Consider the following 15,556-nt stretch of genomic DNA (forward strand, 5'->3'; position numbering starts at 1 on the left):
CGTCCTTCACGGCTCATGAAGTAACTTGATGTGTGCCATCTTCTGTGAAGTCAGAACAACTGACTATTCTGCAGCAAACACCACCAACAACAAGGTGATAGCTATAAAGCAGTCAGTGTTACTGAGTTGCTTGAGGGATGAGTGTTGGCCAGGGAGAACAAAATATCCCATGGGATCTATGATAGAGAACAGGAGGGTCCTTGGTTTAAGATACGATTTCTTTATTAGTCACATGTGAATCGAAACACACAGTGAAATGCATCTTTTGCGTAGAGTGTTCTGGGGGCAGTCTACAAGTGTCGCCACGCTTCTGGCACCAACATAGCATGTCCACAACTTCCTAACCCATGCGTCTTTGGAATGTGGGAGGAAACCGGAGCACCCGGAGGAAACCCACGCAGACATGGGGAGAATGTACAAACTCCTTACAGACAGCGGCCAGAATTGAACCCGGGTCGCTGGTGCTGTAATAGCGTTACGCTAACCGCTACACTACCGTGCCTGCCCTAACCAATTGCTTTACAATTATCACTTTGTTATTGATGTTGTTAAATTGCCGGTGATTTTAGTAATAGTACAGTTTGCTCTTCATGAAAACCTGACATTGCACATTTTGATCTGTCATATTTTGACTTCGATTCAAGAAATGATTTCTGTTGCTTATAAGCAAGTATCTCTTACATACAAAGTGATAGGTTTAACATCTTGTTCAAAACAGAGCAGTTGGAACAATCTGACAATGCCGCCCTTTGTACAGTGCGGTGCCAGAACGCTTATCTGGGTTGTTGCACTCACAACTCTGGAGCGACACCAACTTACAGTTTTGAACTACAGGACAATCAAGGTCAATAGGTTCAGGTAGCTGAGGCCAAGGACCAGATCCTCTGAAGGTTATTGGACAGTGGAATGGGTTCAAGGGCCAACTCCTGTCTCAGTTTGTGATTCTCCTGTTTCCTGGTTCAACAGCTAGAATGGGCAACCTCTTGCACTCATAGAATCTTGGAGTAGTACAGCACGGAAACAGGCCCTTCGGCCCAACTTGTCCATGTCGACCATGGTGCCTGACAAGCTGGTCCAATGAGCCTGCCTTTGACCCATATCCTTCTAAACCCTCCTGTCCATGTACTTATCCGAATGTTGTTTATGTACCTGCCTCAACTACTTCCTCTGGCAGCTCGTTCCACACACTCACCACCCTCTGCGTGAAAAAGTTGCCCCTCAGGTCCCTTTTAAATCTTTCCCCTCTCACCCTAAACCTATGCCTCTAGTTTTTAGCTCTTCTTTCCTGGGAAAAAAACTGTGTACATTCACCCTATCTATGCCCCTCATGATTTTATACACTTCTGTAAGGTCACCCCTCAATCACCTGCGTTCCAAGGAATAAAGGAATGAACCACTCGATTAACAATATTATTGGAATATCGTCTGATTGACTGGAATAATCATCCAATAGCCTTTCCCTCAAGAAGCTGATCTAGTGTTGGAAGTTCTGCTTGACCCTCGGATGTTGTCTCAGTATAGACCTTTGATACTGCCATTCAGAAGTGAGGATGTCTCCATGGAAACTGTGACTCAAATGTGTGTGGTGCTCAGTCATCAGAACCCCCCGCTAAGCCAGGACATATACCTTTGAGTGTGGCTGTCATCTTATTTCAAAAGGAAAGTTTGTTTGCATCTGCTGATGAACAAAACAAGACCCCCACCATCAAAGACCCCCACCATCTGGGCAGTGCCCATCTTCTCTCAGCTACCATCGGGCAGGAGGTACAGAAGCCTGAAGACCCACACCACCAGGTTCAGGAACATCTAACTTCCCTTCAACCATTCAGTTCTTGAACCAACCAGCACAACACTAATCACTACAGTTTAACAACACTGTGACCACTTTGATCACTTTGCACTAAAATGGACTTGTTTCTTTTTGCTCTAATTGTTCTTTCTTCTAAAAATAGTGTTTAATTTACATTTAATTTATGTTTTTCTTGTGAATTCTGCTTTTCAGATGCCATGTGCCTGTGATGTTTGCTGTAAGTAAGTGTTTCATTGCACCTGTGCACAACTGGACTTGTGCATCTGACAATAATTCGACTTTGACTTTGACATCCAAGCCTGAGTTATCCAACAAATTGTTTATAACTTTAAAATAAAAAAATGGTTCCTCAAATCATTTAAAAAATATATTTCTTTATGATATATTGACATGGGAGATGTGGAGGCAGTTAAGAGTCAACCTCATTGGTGGGTCTGGAGTCATTCATGGGCCAGACTGGGTAAGGTTAACAGATTTCCTCTCCTGAGGGACATATGTGTGAACCAGACAGGTTCTCACAACAACCCAGCAGTCTCATAGTTATTATCGAGACTTGTTCTTTTAATAAAACCCAGATTTTATGTAATTACTTGATCTTAAATTCCCCAGCTGCCATGGTGGGATTCGAACTCACATCTCTGGATCAATGCACTGGAGCTTTGGCTGCTAGTCAGGTACCGCACACCTCAATATAAAATAGGTAATATTTCAACGTGTTGACCTGTTAAAGATATGTGAAGGATTCGATCCAGATGTGGGCAAGTGGGGTTGGTGTAGATGGGCAAAAAAGGTTGGCATAGACATGATGGGCTGAAGGGCCCATTTCTGTGCTGGATGATTCTATGACTAATTACTGGGCTTCAAACAGTTGTGACCAATGTTGGGTCAAATTGGCTTCAGGAACCAGTGGTTTGGTATGTTGGGTTGACCCTTAGGCTGTTTAGTTACAATGGGTAGGGTGTATAATAAAGTTACTGAGCTAGTTTACTGAGCCATCAGTTTGAGTCCCATCACAACAGCTGAGAAAAGAGAACAGAAGAAAAGAAATATATGTGAAAAGTGGCTTTGATACCAGTGAGTGTGAAACCACTGGATTGTTGAGGAAAATGCATTGGGTTCACTGATGTCCTTTTGAGAAGGGAACCTGGAGCTTTCTCCCAGGTCTGGCCTCGATGTGACTTCAGACCGACGACTGTGGTGGATTCCGAACCTCATTGTCAACAGACCCAAGGGTGGATAACAAATGCAACTCTGTCAGTGAAGACAACTTTTTTAAAAATTTGCTTTGGTGCAATGGAGTGTGTGTGGTGCATGTTGACGGCCTATCCATACACAGCAAGATCTGACTGCATACCAAGTGGGTTGCCTTTTGTGATAGTGTTACATAATAGTTGGATAAGATAAGATAAGATATCTTTACTAGTCACATGTACTTCGAAACACACAGTGAAATGCATCTTTTGCGTAGAGTGTTCTGGGGTCAGCCCACAAGTGTCGCCACGCTTCTGGCGCCAACATAGCACGCCCACAACTTCCTAACCCGTACGTCTTTGGAATGTGGGAGGAAACCGGAGCACCCGGAGGAAACCCACGCAGACATGGGGAGAACAGACAGTGGCCAGAATTGAACCTGGGTCGCTGGCACTGTAATAGCATTACGCTAACCACTACACTACCGTGCCTGCCACAATTAGATGCAGCTTCATTTCAGCACTTGGAACTTAACTATTGCCTCCAATCATGAATGAGAGAAATTTGCTTTGGCTGGGAATATAGTGATGGGATCTATCCCACCCACCCACAAATGGGGAGGCAAAGTGGTGCAGCTGGTAGAGCCGCTGCCTCACAGCGCTGGAGACCCGGGTTCAATCCCAACCACCGATCGTATCTGTGTGGAGCTTGCATCTTCTCCCTGTGACCACGTGGGTTTCCCCAGGGTGCTCCGGTTTCCTCCCACATCCCAAAGACGTACAGGGTGGTAGGCTACTTGGCCACTGTAAATTGTCCCTGGGGTGTGGATGAGGGGTAGAATCTGGGGGGAGTTGATGGGACTGTGGGGAGAATAAAAAGTGGGGTTAGTGTAAATGGGTGGTTGACGGTCGGCAGGGTCTCAACGGACCGAAGGGCCTGTTTCCATGCTGTACCTCTCTGTAACTCTATGACACCTCAACAGGTGGCAATTCAGTAGTTCAGCTGCACTTCAGACTGTCCAGCACTCCCTCAGCAATTCTGGACTCGATCTGGCTTCGAGTGTATGAAACGGAGCTCGAACCTTTACCGAGTTACAGGATGGAGAACAGCCGTGAGGTGATGTTGCAACATCTCTATTTATTCACGTCTTTTTAATCCTTAACACAATTAAACTGCTGCCGGAAGAAGCCGAGGGAATGAAGAAATCAAAGAGCTGGCAGGGGTTCGAGAGCCAAATGGCCTCCTTCCACCCGATTTGATTCTGTTTGAATTACAACAAGGATATGTCCAACTCAGTCACTTCCAATGATAGCTCCGTCAACAACAGCAGAAATTCAGTATTCCTTCAATTGATTGCAAATTTAAAACACTCGGCAATGTAACTAGAGAGCAGGATCACACAAAACTAAAACCTTTGAGATATCAGCCAATTCACAAGGATAGCCTCCCTCTCACCATAAGCTCAGTGTAATACACAGGCAATGTCACTCACACAAAGGAAAACAGAGCATATTTAAAAGTGAAAAAAAGAACATTACACTTTCCTTAAACTAAAGCATTCTGTCAAAGGTTTTATGTACATGCTTACAATTTGAAAAATGAACATATAAATGTATTTTTACCTGCTAAAATTCAAGTGAATGATCTGTAAGTATCAAGATCTCTGATGTACAGTGAAGAGTTTATTCACAAAGTGAGGATCCAATGTCTACAATAAGAAACTTACTTTTTACATCCAGGTTTGATGGTTTTGGCTTCAGGACAGCTGCAGCACTCAATATGAGAGGGTAAAATCCCAGTTTCCAAAGGCAAGCCAGCACGAATCATGGTGCGAGGTTCTTGCTTGTGAATGGCCCTGGCTGTTTCTGAAAGTGTTCTGAGCCAAGTAAACACGTCAAGCTGTTTCCCAATCTCTGAGATCTGGAGGGAAGGAGTTTGGGTCGGGGGTGGGGTTGGGTCGATTGGGGGCGGAGCCAGCGGAAGAGACTGCCACTTCCAACCCATTGCCAAGGTTGCTGAAGAAACAATTCGAACACCTTCCTAATCTGGTGAAACCTTTCGTAATTGGAGCTGACCACTCTGGGTTGGGAGCCAATAATTTTAGTCCCATGTTTCTATTAAGCAAGAAAGAAAACAAGAGATTATGGTGCTTTCACTGCATCACAAAAGCACTCAATGGCTAATCCAATACCTTGGAATTACAATCATGATTCCCTATTGCTGGGAAAAGCCACAGACAAGTTGTTCACAGTGATGCCCTATCGTGCTACGGCAACTGCTCTGCCCGGGACTGCAAGAAACTGCAGAGAGTTGTGGACACAGCCCAGCACATCACGGAAACCAGCCTCCCCTCCATGGACTCTGTCTACACTTCTCGCTGCCTCGGTAAAGCAGCCAACATAATCAAAGACCCCACCCACCCTGGACATTCTCTCTTCTCCCCCCCTCCCATTGGGCAGAAGATACAAAAGCCTGAAAGCACGTACCACTAGACTCAAGGACAGCATCTATCCCGCTGTTATAAAACTATTCAATGGTTCCCTAGTACAATAAGATGGACTCTTGACCTCACAATCTATCTCATTATGACCTTGCATCTTATTGTCTGCCTGCACTGCACTTTCTCTGTAACTGTAACACTTTATTCTGCATTCTGTTATTGTTTTCCCTTGTGCTACCTCAATGCACTGATGTGATGAAATGATCTGTATGGATGGCATGTGACTGTACCTCAGTCACATGTACCTCAGTACATGTGACAATAATAAACCAATTTACCAATTTACCAGTGAGGTCAGGAGCAGATCATCCTGTTTTACTGATGTATACCGAGGAGTGAATGTTGTCCAGACAGGTGAAGCATCGGCTGTGCGTCTCCAAGTATTGCCATGGAATTGCTCAACAACTGGAAGAGTTGGCTTAACATCTCTCCCCAAGGGTGGCACCTCCTACTCCCTCAGCACTGAACTATCTGCACAGGTCTCCAGAGAGGAAACTTCAGCAATGGTCAACGATCAACTATTCACTGAGTCCCAGGTAGTGTGAATAATCCAATTTAAAATTATCACAATTGCATTGGGCTTGTAATGCCATCATCACTGGGTCTAAATCCTGGAACATGCTCCCCAGCAGCACGGAGGGAGGTACCTTCACCAGAAGGACTGCAGTGAATGAGACTCAGATCCACCTTCTGAAGATAATTCACTGATCTTTATTTCAGAGGTTTCCAAACCTATGATTCCATTGAAGTCAATAGACACTCTCTTCTGTCCTATGTCATCTCACCAGTCTGGTCTACATCCACCTCATTGCTACACGGCGCTCCTGTCTCTTTTCTCTTGAGAAAAGGGGGCTGAGGGGCTTACTTAACGGAGGTGTTCAAAATGGGTTTGGATGGTGTGGATGCAGGGGAGAAGGTTTCCTATCCTGGAGAAAGGCAGAAGCAGGGGGTGTAAATACAAGGGAGTCAGCAACTGATCCAGCAGGGAATTCAGAAGGAACTTCTTTACCCAGTGAATGAGGGTGAGTAGGGTAGAGCTCACTTCCACAGTGAGTGGTTGAGGCTGATAGTGCTGATGTATTTCAAGGGAATGAGACCAGCAGTAGATGGAGAATGGAACTGACCGTCACGTCGGTAGATTTAAATGTGTTAATGGGAGGGGGTTCAACTGAAACAAAAAAGAGACTAGTTAGAGGGAAGAGGCTGAACAACAGTGGCCCAGTGAAATGGTGCTGCAAGAGTACTTACCAAATGTTTGACAGCACGTTACAAAAAGCATTGAGGCAGATGGTCAAAGACTGGGGGAAAGAGGCAGATTTTAAGGATCATTTTGGGAGAGCAGAGCTAAGGTGAGAGACACAAGAGATTCTGCAGGTGCTGGAATCTGGAGCATCACACGAAACTCAGGCAGCGTCTGTGGAGGGAAATAAACAGTCGACGTCGAGAGGCAGTGGATTCAGGGAGAGAATTTCCAGCAAAGGCCACAAGTGAAAGAATTAATTTTTAAAAAATTGCCCAGTCACAATACAATTCCCACAAGGTTTTAAAGGGGATATGGTTACACAGGGAGATAACACTAACACCCTACTAGATTTTCTCCGTATGACTTTGTCAATGAGTTCCACTCAGTGGATGGGTTAGGAGAAAATCCATCCTCCGTTTATACAGGTCATGGAGTGTCTGTGATAAGGACAATGTTGGGTTTCAAGTGCTGAAATATTTGCAATGATCATTCCTGCTCAATGTTACCTCTGTTCAGACAGGACAGTGAACTGGCCAGACTTTTCTGCAAGGAGATGCCTGAGACCTGAATCCATTAGAGGCTTTTCAGACCAGGAACTGCACTGATAAACACAGAGAGGCTACAGTGGAGAGCACAGGTTCTTCGGATCTTGTTCTTGACAACTCAGCGCTGCCTGAATTGTCACACAAGGAAGCAGAGAGGAGAGAGAGAGAGAGAGAGAGAGAGAGGGAGGGAGGGAGAGAGAGGAGGGGGGAGAGAGAGAGAGAGGGGGGGAAGAGAGAGACGAGAGAAAAAGGAGAGGGAGAGGTAGAAAGAGAGAGGGAGAGAGGGAGAGAGAGAGAGTCATCTGGTGCAGGAGATTTCATCAAACTTCAATCAAAGGCAGGAAGCAGCTTATCTTGGGGAAGGCAGGGTGAGGTGAGGGAAGTCGGTGTACGCTGCAAGAGAGGGATTACGTTGTACACTAATTTGGAGTTAGAAATGAAATGAGAAATGAAATCCATGAAACAGCACAAAGCAGGGACCGTCCAAATCCCTGGTGATGCGTCAGCCTCCATCGAGCGGGAATCAGATTTCACTTCACCAGACTTCACCCTGATCCACAATCCAATCTGATCAGTGATGACATGGCTTCTACCACTGACCTGCGTGACAGTTCTACAGCCTCACACCCTGTTATCCATGATTCCAAATCATTTATTTTTCATTCAAATACAACCAAAAAATGATTAATGCAAAAAAGGATTAAGGCACAGTAGTGTAGCGGTTAGTGTAACGCTATTACAGCGCCAGCGACCAGGTTTCAAATCCAGCCGCGGTCTGTAGGAGTTTGTACATTCTCCTCGTGTCTGCGTGGGTTTCCTCCGGATGCTCCGGTTTCGTCCCACATTCCAAAGACGTACGGGTTAGGAAGTTGTGGGCATGCTATGTTGGCGCCAGAAGCGTGGCGACACTTGCGGGCTGCCCCCAGAACACTCTACACGAAAAGATGTATTTCACTGCATGTTTTGATGTACGTGTGACTGATAAATAAATCTTATTTTATCTTAAATGTTCAGCAACTGGAAGGAAAGGACCGGGTCATGTCCTGGGAAAGGTACACTGCAAGGTGATGGGGAGCTAACTGAGGAGTGGATCTGACTGGGTTGTCCTTGCTGAGGGCTATCAGAGACTCGATGAGTCAAATAGCTTCCTTCCATATTTTAACAATTCCATGGTCAGCGGGAGACAGTGAAATTGAAAGTGATAAAAAGGAAGAGAGATAAAGTACATGAGGTGGCAGTGGAAGTGCTGGTGTTGTGGTCAGTTATCAGACAGTTGCACTTGTGCCATGTCTCCTTCTGATCACACTGATGCATAAAATCTATTCACTGTCTACTAGCACCTGCCTGACACTCAGTTTTGTCAGTACCTAACACAGTTTGCAGTCAGAAAACAACAGCAACCTACATTTATGTAGTGCCTTTAACATTGTACAATTTCTCAAACTGTTTCACTGGAATGTTATCAAATAATATAGTATGGCTGTAATATGAAGATGTTGTGGGGGGTGGGGGGCAACCAAAACTTTAATGGAAGAGGATAGTTTTAAGAAATGTTTTAAAGAAGGAGCTGGAAGTTTAGGAAAGGGAATTCCAGAACTTAAATTCTAGCAGATGAAGGTACCACCGCCATTAGTGGAATGTTTGGTTTCATGGCTCCCATGAAGCCAGGAATTGGAGGAGCATTGAGATCTCAGGGGATTGTCTCAGTCAGTAACACTAACTCGCTATACTGTATATATTCAATTCCAATATCCCTCCCCTCCATCGGTAGTATCCACAGGAGATGCTGCCCCAAGAAGACAACATCCACCATCAAAGATCCCCACCATCTGGGCCATGCCATCTTCTTGCAGCTGCCATCGGGCAAGAGGTACAGAAGCCTGAAGTCCCACACCACCAGGTTCAGGAACAGCTACTTCCCTTCAGTTCTTGAACCAACCAGCACAACCCTAATCGCTACAGTTTAGCAACACCAGGACCACTTCAATCACTTTGCACTAAAATTGACTTCTGTATTTTTTTGTTCTAATCATGTCCTTTCTTGTATAAATTGTGTATAATTTATGTTTAATTTATGTTCTTCTTGTAAATGCTGCTTACTGATGCCCTTTGCCTGTGATGCTGCTGCAAGTAAGTTTTTCATTGCACCTGTGCACACATGGACTTGTGCAGATGACAATAGATTCAACTTTAACTTACACCTTTCTTCCAGAATTCTGCTATAATGAAGCCAAGGGAATTTAATCTCAAAAGTAACGCGTTATGTTGTGTGTTTCGTGTCACTGTGAGGCATGAACGTTTAGTCAATTGTTTTCAGGAGCAGACATCTCTGTGGTGGAGGATTTTGACCAAAGATGATAGCTGAAAGAGCCAGAGTGGACTCGAGGAAAGTAGTTGTCGGGATCTGTAATGCACCACCCAAAATGGTAGTGAAGCAGATTTCAAAAAGAGGATCAGACAAATATTAAAAAAACAAAAAGAACATTCAGGTGAAAAGCTAAAAAACAGAAGAGTGGATTGATGGGATAGCACAGATCCAGCGCGCCAAATGGTCTTCATCTGTACGATGTCATTCAATAATTCTGTGAGTTCAGTCTGAATCCATCACTGGGAATGGACAACCTTCAGTATAGACCCAGAGTCTCCAGGAAGTAAAGGATTTCTCCCAGAGTATTGTTCGAATCAGAATCAGATTTATTATCACTGACTTATATAATGTGAAATTTGTTGTTTTGCGGCAGCAGTACAGTTCAAAGACCTCAAATTACTTTCAATTACAAAAATAAATAAATAGTGCAAAAAAAAGGAATAACGAGGTAGTGTCCATGGGTTCATGGACTGTTCAGAAATCTGATGGCAGAGGGGAAGAAGCTGTTCTTGAATCATCGAGTGTGGGTCTTTAGGCTCCTGTACCTCCACCCCGATGGTAGTAACGAGAAGAGGGCATGTCCTGGATGGTGAGGATCCTTAGTAATGGGTGACATCCTCCTGAGGCACCGTCTCTTGAAGATGTCCTCGATGGTGGGGAGGGTGGAGCCCGTGATGGAGCTGGCTGAGTCTACAACCCTCTGAGCCTCTTATGATCCTGTGCATTGGATCCTCCGTACCAGGCGGTGATACAACCAGTCAGAATGCTCTCCACCATACGTCTATAGAAACCTGTAAGATCCAGGTAATGCTCGAGAGAGAAAAAAAACACAGGCAGTTCAGAAAAATATAATTGTTTAAAATATTCTCGGAATGCTTTGATTTTTTTAGTCTCACAAACACTGAAGTTGGGAATATAGGCTGTCAGCTGAGAGTCGAGGATGGTCTAATCAGTTTATGAAGAGACGAGTTTGTTTTCACCCCCTTGCACTGTTTCATTGAAACCCAATGTAAAAGGTCCTCATCTCTGGACTCAACATAGAATTCAACCATGTCAGATAAATGTAACTCACCTCTCCAGCACTCAGAGAGTTCTGTTCCTCTTGTCTCTTCCATTTGAACCTCCCCAGCTGCACCTTTTGCTATTCACCACCCTCTAGCCATTTCCATGGAGACATAGTCCACAGGCCATTCAGCCCGTCATGTCCATGCCGACCTCTGGGTGCCTACCTGCATTAACCACATCTTCCAGTACTAGGTCCCATAGCCGTCTATGCCCAGGCAATTCAGGTGGTCTTCTAGATTCTTCTTAAATGTTGTCTGTGACTCTGTTTCCACCACTCTCCCAGGCAGTGTGTTCCACATACTCACCTCTCTCTGGATAAGAAAAGTCCCCCTTGGAGACTCTTTAAATCTTTTACCCTTTACTCTGAACCCATGTCCCCTAGTTTTATCTACCTCTGAGAGGGGAAAAAGTCTCCTGCACTCTACCCTATCGATACTCTCATAACTTTATATACCTCAGTCCTTCACACATCTCACTAGGTTAACCTGCGCCGCTCTAGAGAGAACAGGCCCAGTCTCTTCGGTTTCCCCTCATAACTGAACTGCTTCACCTCGGGCAATGTCCCGGGAATCTCTTCTCCTGCTCTCCGAATGGTCTCTCCGTCACTTTCTCTGCCATTTCAAAATCGTTTAATTTTTTTTAGCTTTTCTTAATTCTGAAGAAAGGTCGTTGACCTGAACAATTAACCCATTTCCTTTCTCTGTAGCTGAGCACTTCCAGAACTTTCTGTTGTTCCTTCCAGCATCTGAAGTTTGTGACTTTTCCAATCCCTGTCTCATTTGGGATGTTTTCGGGTCGAATGCAGGGAGGCAGCCACCACTTTGTGTGGCGATCAGGCCACCAATTAAAAGAAAGATTGCATTTCCACAGCAACTTCCACAACCCCAGGACATCTCAAAACATCGATGACGGTCCAGTGGTAGAGCTGCCTACTCACATCTTCAGTGACTGGGTTCAATCCTGACCTCCGGTGCTGTCTGTGTGGAGTTTGCATGTTCTCCCTGTGACCGCGTGGGTTTCCCCCAGATGCTCCGGTTTCCTCCCACATCCCAAAGACATACAGGTTAGTAGGTTAGCTGGCTGATGTAAATTGCCCCTGGTATGTGGGTGAGCGGTAGAATTCGTGGGGTGGGGAGTGTTGATGGGGAACATGGGGGGAATAAAAAGTGAATAAAATGGTTTCGGGGAGGGTAAGTGTAAAATTGGGTGCCTGATGGCTGGCATAGATGGGCTGAAGGGCCTGTTTTTGTGCTGTATCTCTCTGTGACTCTATGACTTCCCAGCCAGTGAAGGACTTTTGAAGTGTGGTCATTGTGGTAATGCAATGGTGGCCAATCTGCACACAGCAAGATCCCACAAACAGCAACATGGTAATAACACCAGATAAATGTTTTTTAATACAAATTAAGGGATAAATATTGGACAGGAGACACAGTGGAGAGAACACCATTGCTTTTCCTTGGAATAGAACCGTGAAGGGATAAAATTGGAGTCCAGTGTAAAAGTGTTCAAAGCGAAGCCAGATAAGGATCTGAAAGGTAAGTATTTCCACGGTGATGGGGAGAGGGACGAGGAGGTTTCCACGGTGATGGGGAGAGAGACGAGGAGGTTTCCACGGTGATGGGGAGAGGGACAAGGTGGTTTCCATGGTGATGGGGAGAGGGACGAGGAGGTTTCCACGGTGATGGGGAGAGAGACGAGGAGGTTTCCATGGTGATGGGGAGAGAGACGAGGAGGTTTCCACGGTGATGGGGAGAGGGACAAGGTGGTTTCCATGGTGATGGGGAGAGGGACGAGGAGGTTTCCAGGATGATGGGACGAGAGATGAAGAGATTTCCTGGGCGATGGGGAGAGAGACGAGGAGGTTTGCTGTGATGCAGAGCCGGTACTAACTCAGTCGAGTGAATGACCTCTATCTGTGCTGCGACCATTCTGTGATTGTGATCCCCATCTGGAAAACGCCACCTCTGACTGTGCGGCACTCTGACAGCCGTGTGTCAACCTAGGTCTCTGCCCTCAAGCCTCAAGACTGGATTTGAACCTCAGTCTTTACTATTCAGAGGCAAGAGGCGCTGGCAACTAAATCACAGGAACGGTAAAAGCACAGCAGGTCACGTGATTGGAGGCAAGGGTTCACCCGCTCCTTGACGTCCATCCACCTGGCCATGAGCTCTGACACCCACTCTTGCTCTACAGAGCTCAGTCCTGATGTGTTACCCATTTAACTACTGGGCGATGGTGTGGGAGGATGGTGGGATTGGAGGGGCTGTGCTGTATGTGGGAGAAATGTCTTGAAACTGGGCTTTGTGCAAGGAATATTATTAAGGGCCACATGAGTATTAAAATTATAAAAATGACAACAGCTCTATAAAGAGAGAAGTTCAGAGACTGACTTTACAACGTGGTACACAGCAGAGTGGTGAATCAGTTTATAGACTCCATCTTTTCCAGTGTTTTTACGGAGTATACGGAAAGAGCTGCCAGAGGAAGTGGTTGAGGCAGGTACATTAACAATATTTAAAAGGGCCTTGGACAGGTACATGGTTAGGAAAGGTTTAGAGGGATATGGGCCAAATGTGGGCAAATGGGACGAATTTAGATGGGAATCTTGGTCAGCATGGACTAGTTAGGATGAAGGGCCTGTTTCCATGCTCTGTGACCCTATGATTCTAGGTTTAGAACATTGCAGTAATCTACAATGTCAACAGTGATTGAAACTTCCACCCTCTCTCTCTCTCTTACTTTTCGATAATATTTTTCTCATTAAACACCCTGTAAACCCATTCCAGCCAAAACTATGTTTACACATTTTTTGTGTTTGTTGTGCTTAAAATGTTCACGGGGTTTTGAATGTGCTGTGTGGGTTGGATGGAGACTGAAGCCTGGGGTAGGAGGGGTGGTGATGAGAAGGAAAGGCCCCAGTTTTTCTTCGTGAGGCTGGAGTAGGTATTGTGGTTTTGGCTGGTTGGAAAGATAAACAAAAAAAACATGGTGAGGGCGTCACAGTTAAACCACAGGACAAGAGGCCCACTCAATGTGAGATGTGTTTTATCCCAAACAGTGAAGTTGCAGTAATCTCCAGTGAACAGAACCCCGTGGCCTCTGCCTTGTGTTCGAGCGAGCATTGTGTGAAAATAACAGGTCAAAAATATTCATATGAAACAAACAACGTAAGGGGATTCACTTCTGTTGCGGTCTCAGGATACTCCAAAATCTTGCTGACCTTTTTTTAAAGTTTATTTGCTCATATGCTTGAGGCATTGTAGACCACTGCTGGCACTTATTCTCCATCCCTGACTTAGAACACAGAACACAGAACAGTACAACATGAGGACGGGACCTTCAGACTATGATGTTGTGCTGAACTAATAAAGTAATGCTGCCTAATTAACCTAATTCCTTCTGCCTGCACATAGTTCATTTCCCTCCATTCTCTGCACATTCATGTGCCTATCTAAGAGCCTCTTAAACGCCTCTATCGTATCTGCCTCCACCACCACCCCTGGCAGCACATTCCAGGCACCCACTGCTCTCTGTGTAAAAAACTTATCCCACGCATCTCCTCTGAACTTTCCACCTCTCACCTTAAATACATGGCCTCTGGTATTTGAGATTTCAACCCTGGGAAAAAAATACCGCCTGTCCACTCTATCTGTACCTCTCATAATCTTATAAACTTCTATCAGGTCTCCCCTCAGCCTCCAATGCTCCAGAGAAAACAACCCAAGTTTGTCCAACTTCTCCTTATAGCACATGCCCTCTAATCCAGGCAGCATCCTGGTGAACCTCTTCTGCACTCTCTCCAAAGCCTCCACATCCTTCCTACAATGGGGCGACCAGAATTGAATGCAATACTCCAGATGCGGCCTCACCAGAGTTTTATAAAGCTGCAACATAACGGAGAAAACGTAAAGAGCTGAGGTCTTTATTTATAAAGAATTGAGGACCATATTGGTGGGTCTGGAGTCACATATAGGTCAGACCAGGTAAGGGCAGCAAACATTCCTTCCCTAAGGAAAATCGGTGAACCAGAGATTTTTTTTATATAAAATGACGATTGAGCAGTTTCATGGTCATCATTACTGAGGCCAGCTTTTTTTAAAATCAAAGTCGAGTTTATTGTCATATGCACAAGCCCGCACAATGAAAAACTTACTTGCAGCAGCATCACAGGCACATAGCATCAGATAAGCAGCATTCACAAGAAAAGCATAAATTAACAACATTTATTATACAAGATTATACAAGAACACAATTAGAACATTAAAAGAAAACAAAGCTCATTGTAGTGCAAAGTCGTCATAATTTTGCTTCACTGAGGTAGGGTTGTGCTGGTTAGTTCAAGAACCGAATGGTTAAAGGGAAGTAGCTGTTCTTGAACCTGGTGGTGTGGGACTTCAGGCTTAAGGATTCCAATTTTATTCTATAAACATTCTAGATTTATGGCATGACTTGAATTTCAGTTCACCAGATGCCAGGGAACTATCCACAGAACTGAAATCTCTCATCCCTGCTGAATCTCTTCCCCACCCTGTCCACAGCCCTCAAAGCTGTGACACCAGCCAGTCTCCGCTGCTGTTTGGATGTGAAGCTCCCTGGATCAATACTCTGGAACTGCAGCTGATGGTACAGCAGCATAACCATGCAATCGTACCCTCACTCCTCTGGGGCAGTCTTGCAATGCAGGGAATATGATGGCCAATTTATGCACAGCAAGATCCCACAAGAAGCAATGGTTTAATGACCAGGTAATCCATTTATGTGATGCTCCAAGGATAAATATTGTCCAGGACCCTAGAGGAGAACCTTGCTCATCCTCAGAATTGTGTCCTGG

The 15,556-nt window shown here is 45.1% G+C and overlaps 1 protein-coding gene across 1 annotated transcript in view; it reads right to left on the bottom strand.

Moving 5' to 3' along the window:
* The window catches only part of epor (erythropoietin receptor), a 35,512-nt gene extending 30,626 nt beyond the window's left edge, over window positions 1-4,886 (bottom strand). Inside the window, exon 1 of the mRNA XM_052041809.1 lies at window positions 4,728-4,886. The gene's annotated coding sequence lies outside the window, so the exon portion shown is untranslated. The remainder of the gene's footprint in view (window positions 1-4,727) is intronic.
* Between the last annotated feature and the right edge of the window lie 10,670 nt (window positions 4,887-15,556).

Source organism: Pristis pectinata, chromosome 31 (assembly GCF_009764475.1).
Source record: "Pristis pectinata isolate sPriPec2 chromosome 31, sPriPec2.1.pri, whole genome shotgun sequence".
Classification (NCBI taxonomy): domain Eukaryota; kingdom Metazoa; phylum Chordata; class Chondrichthyes; order Rhinopristiformes; family Pristidae; genus Pristis; species Pristis pectinata.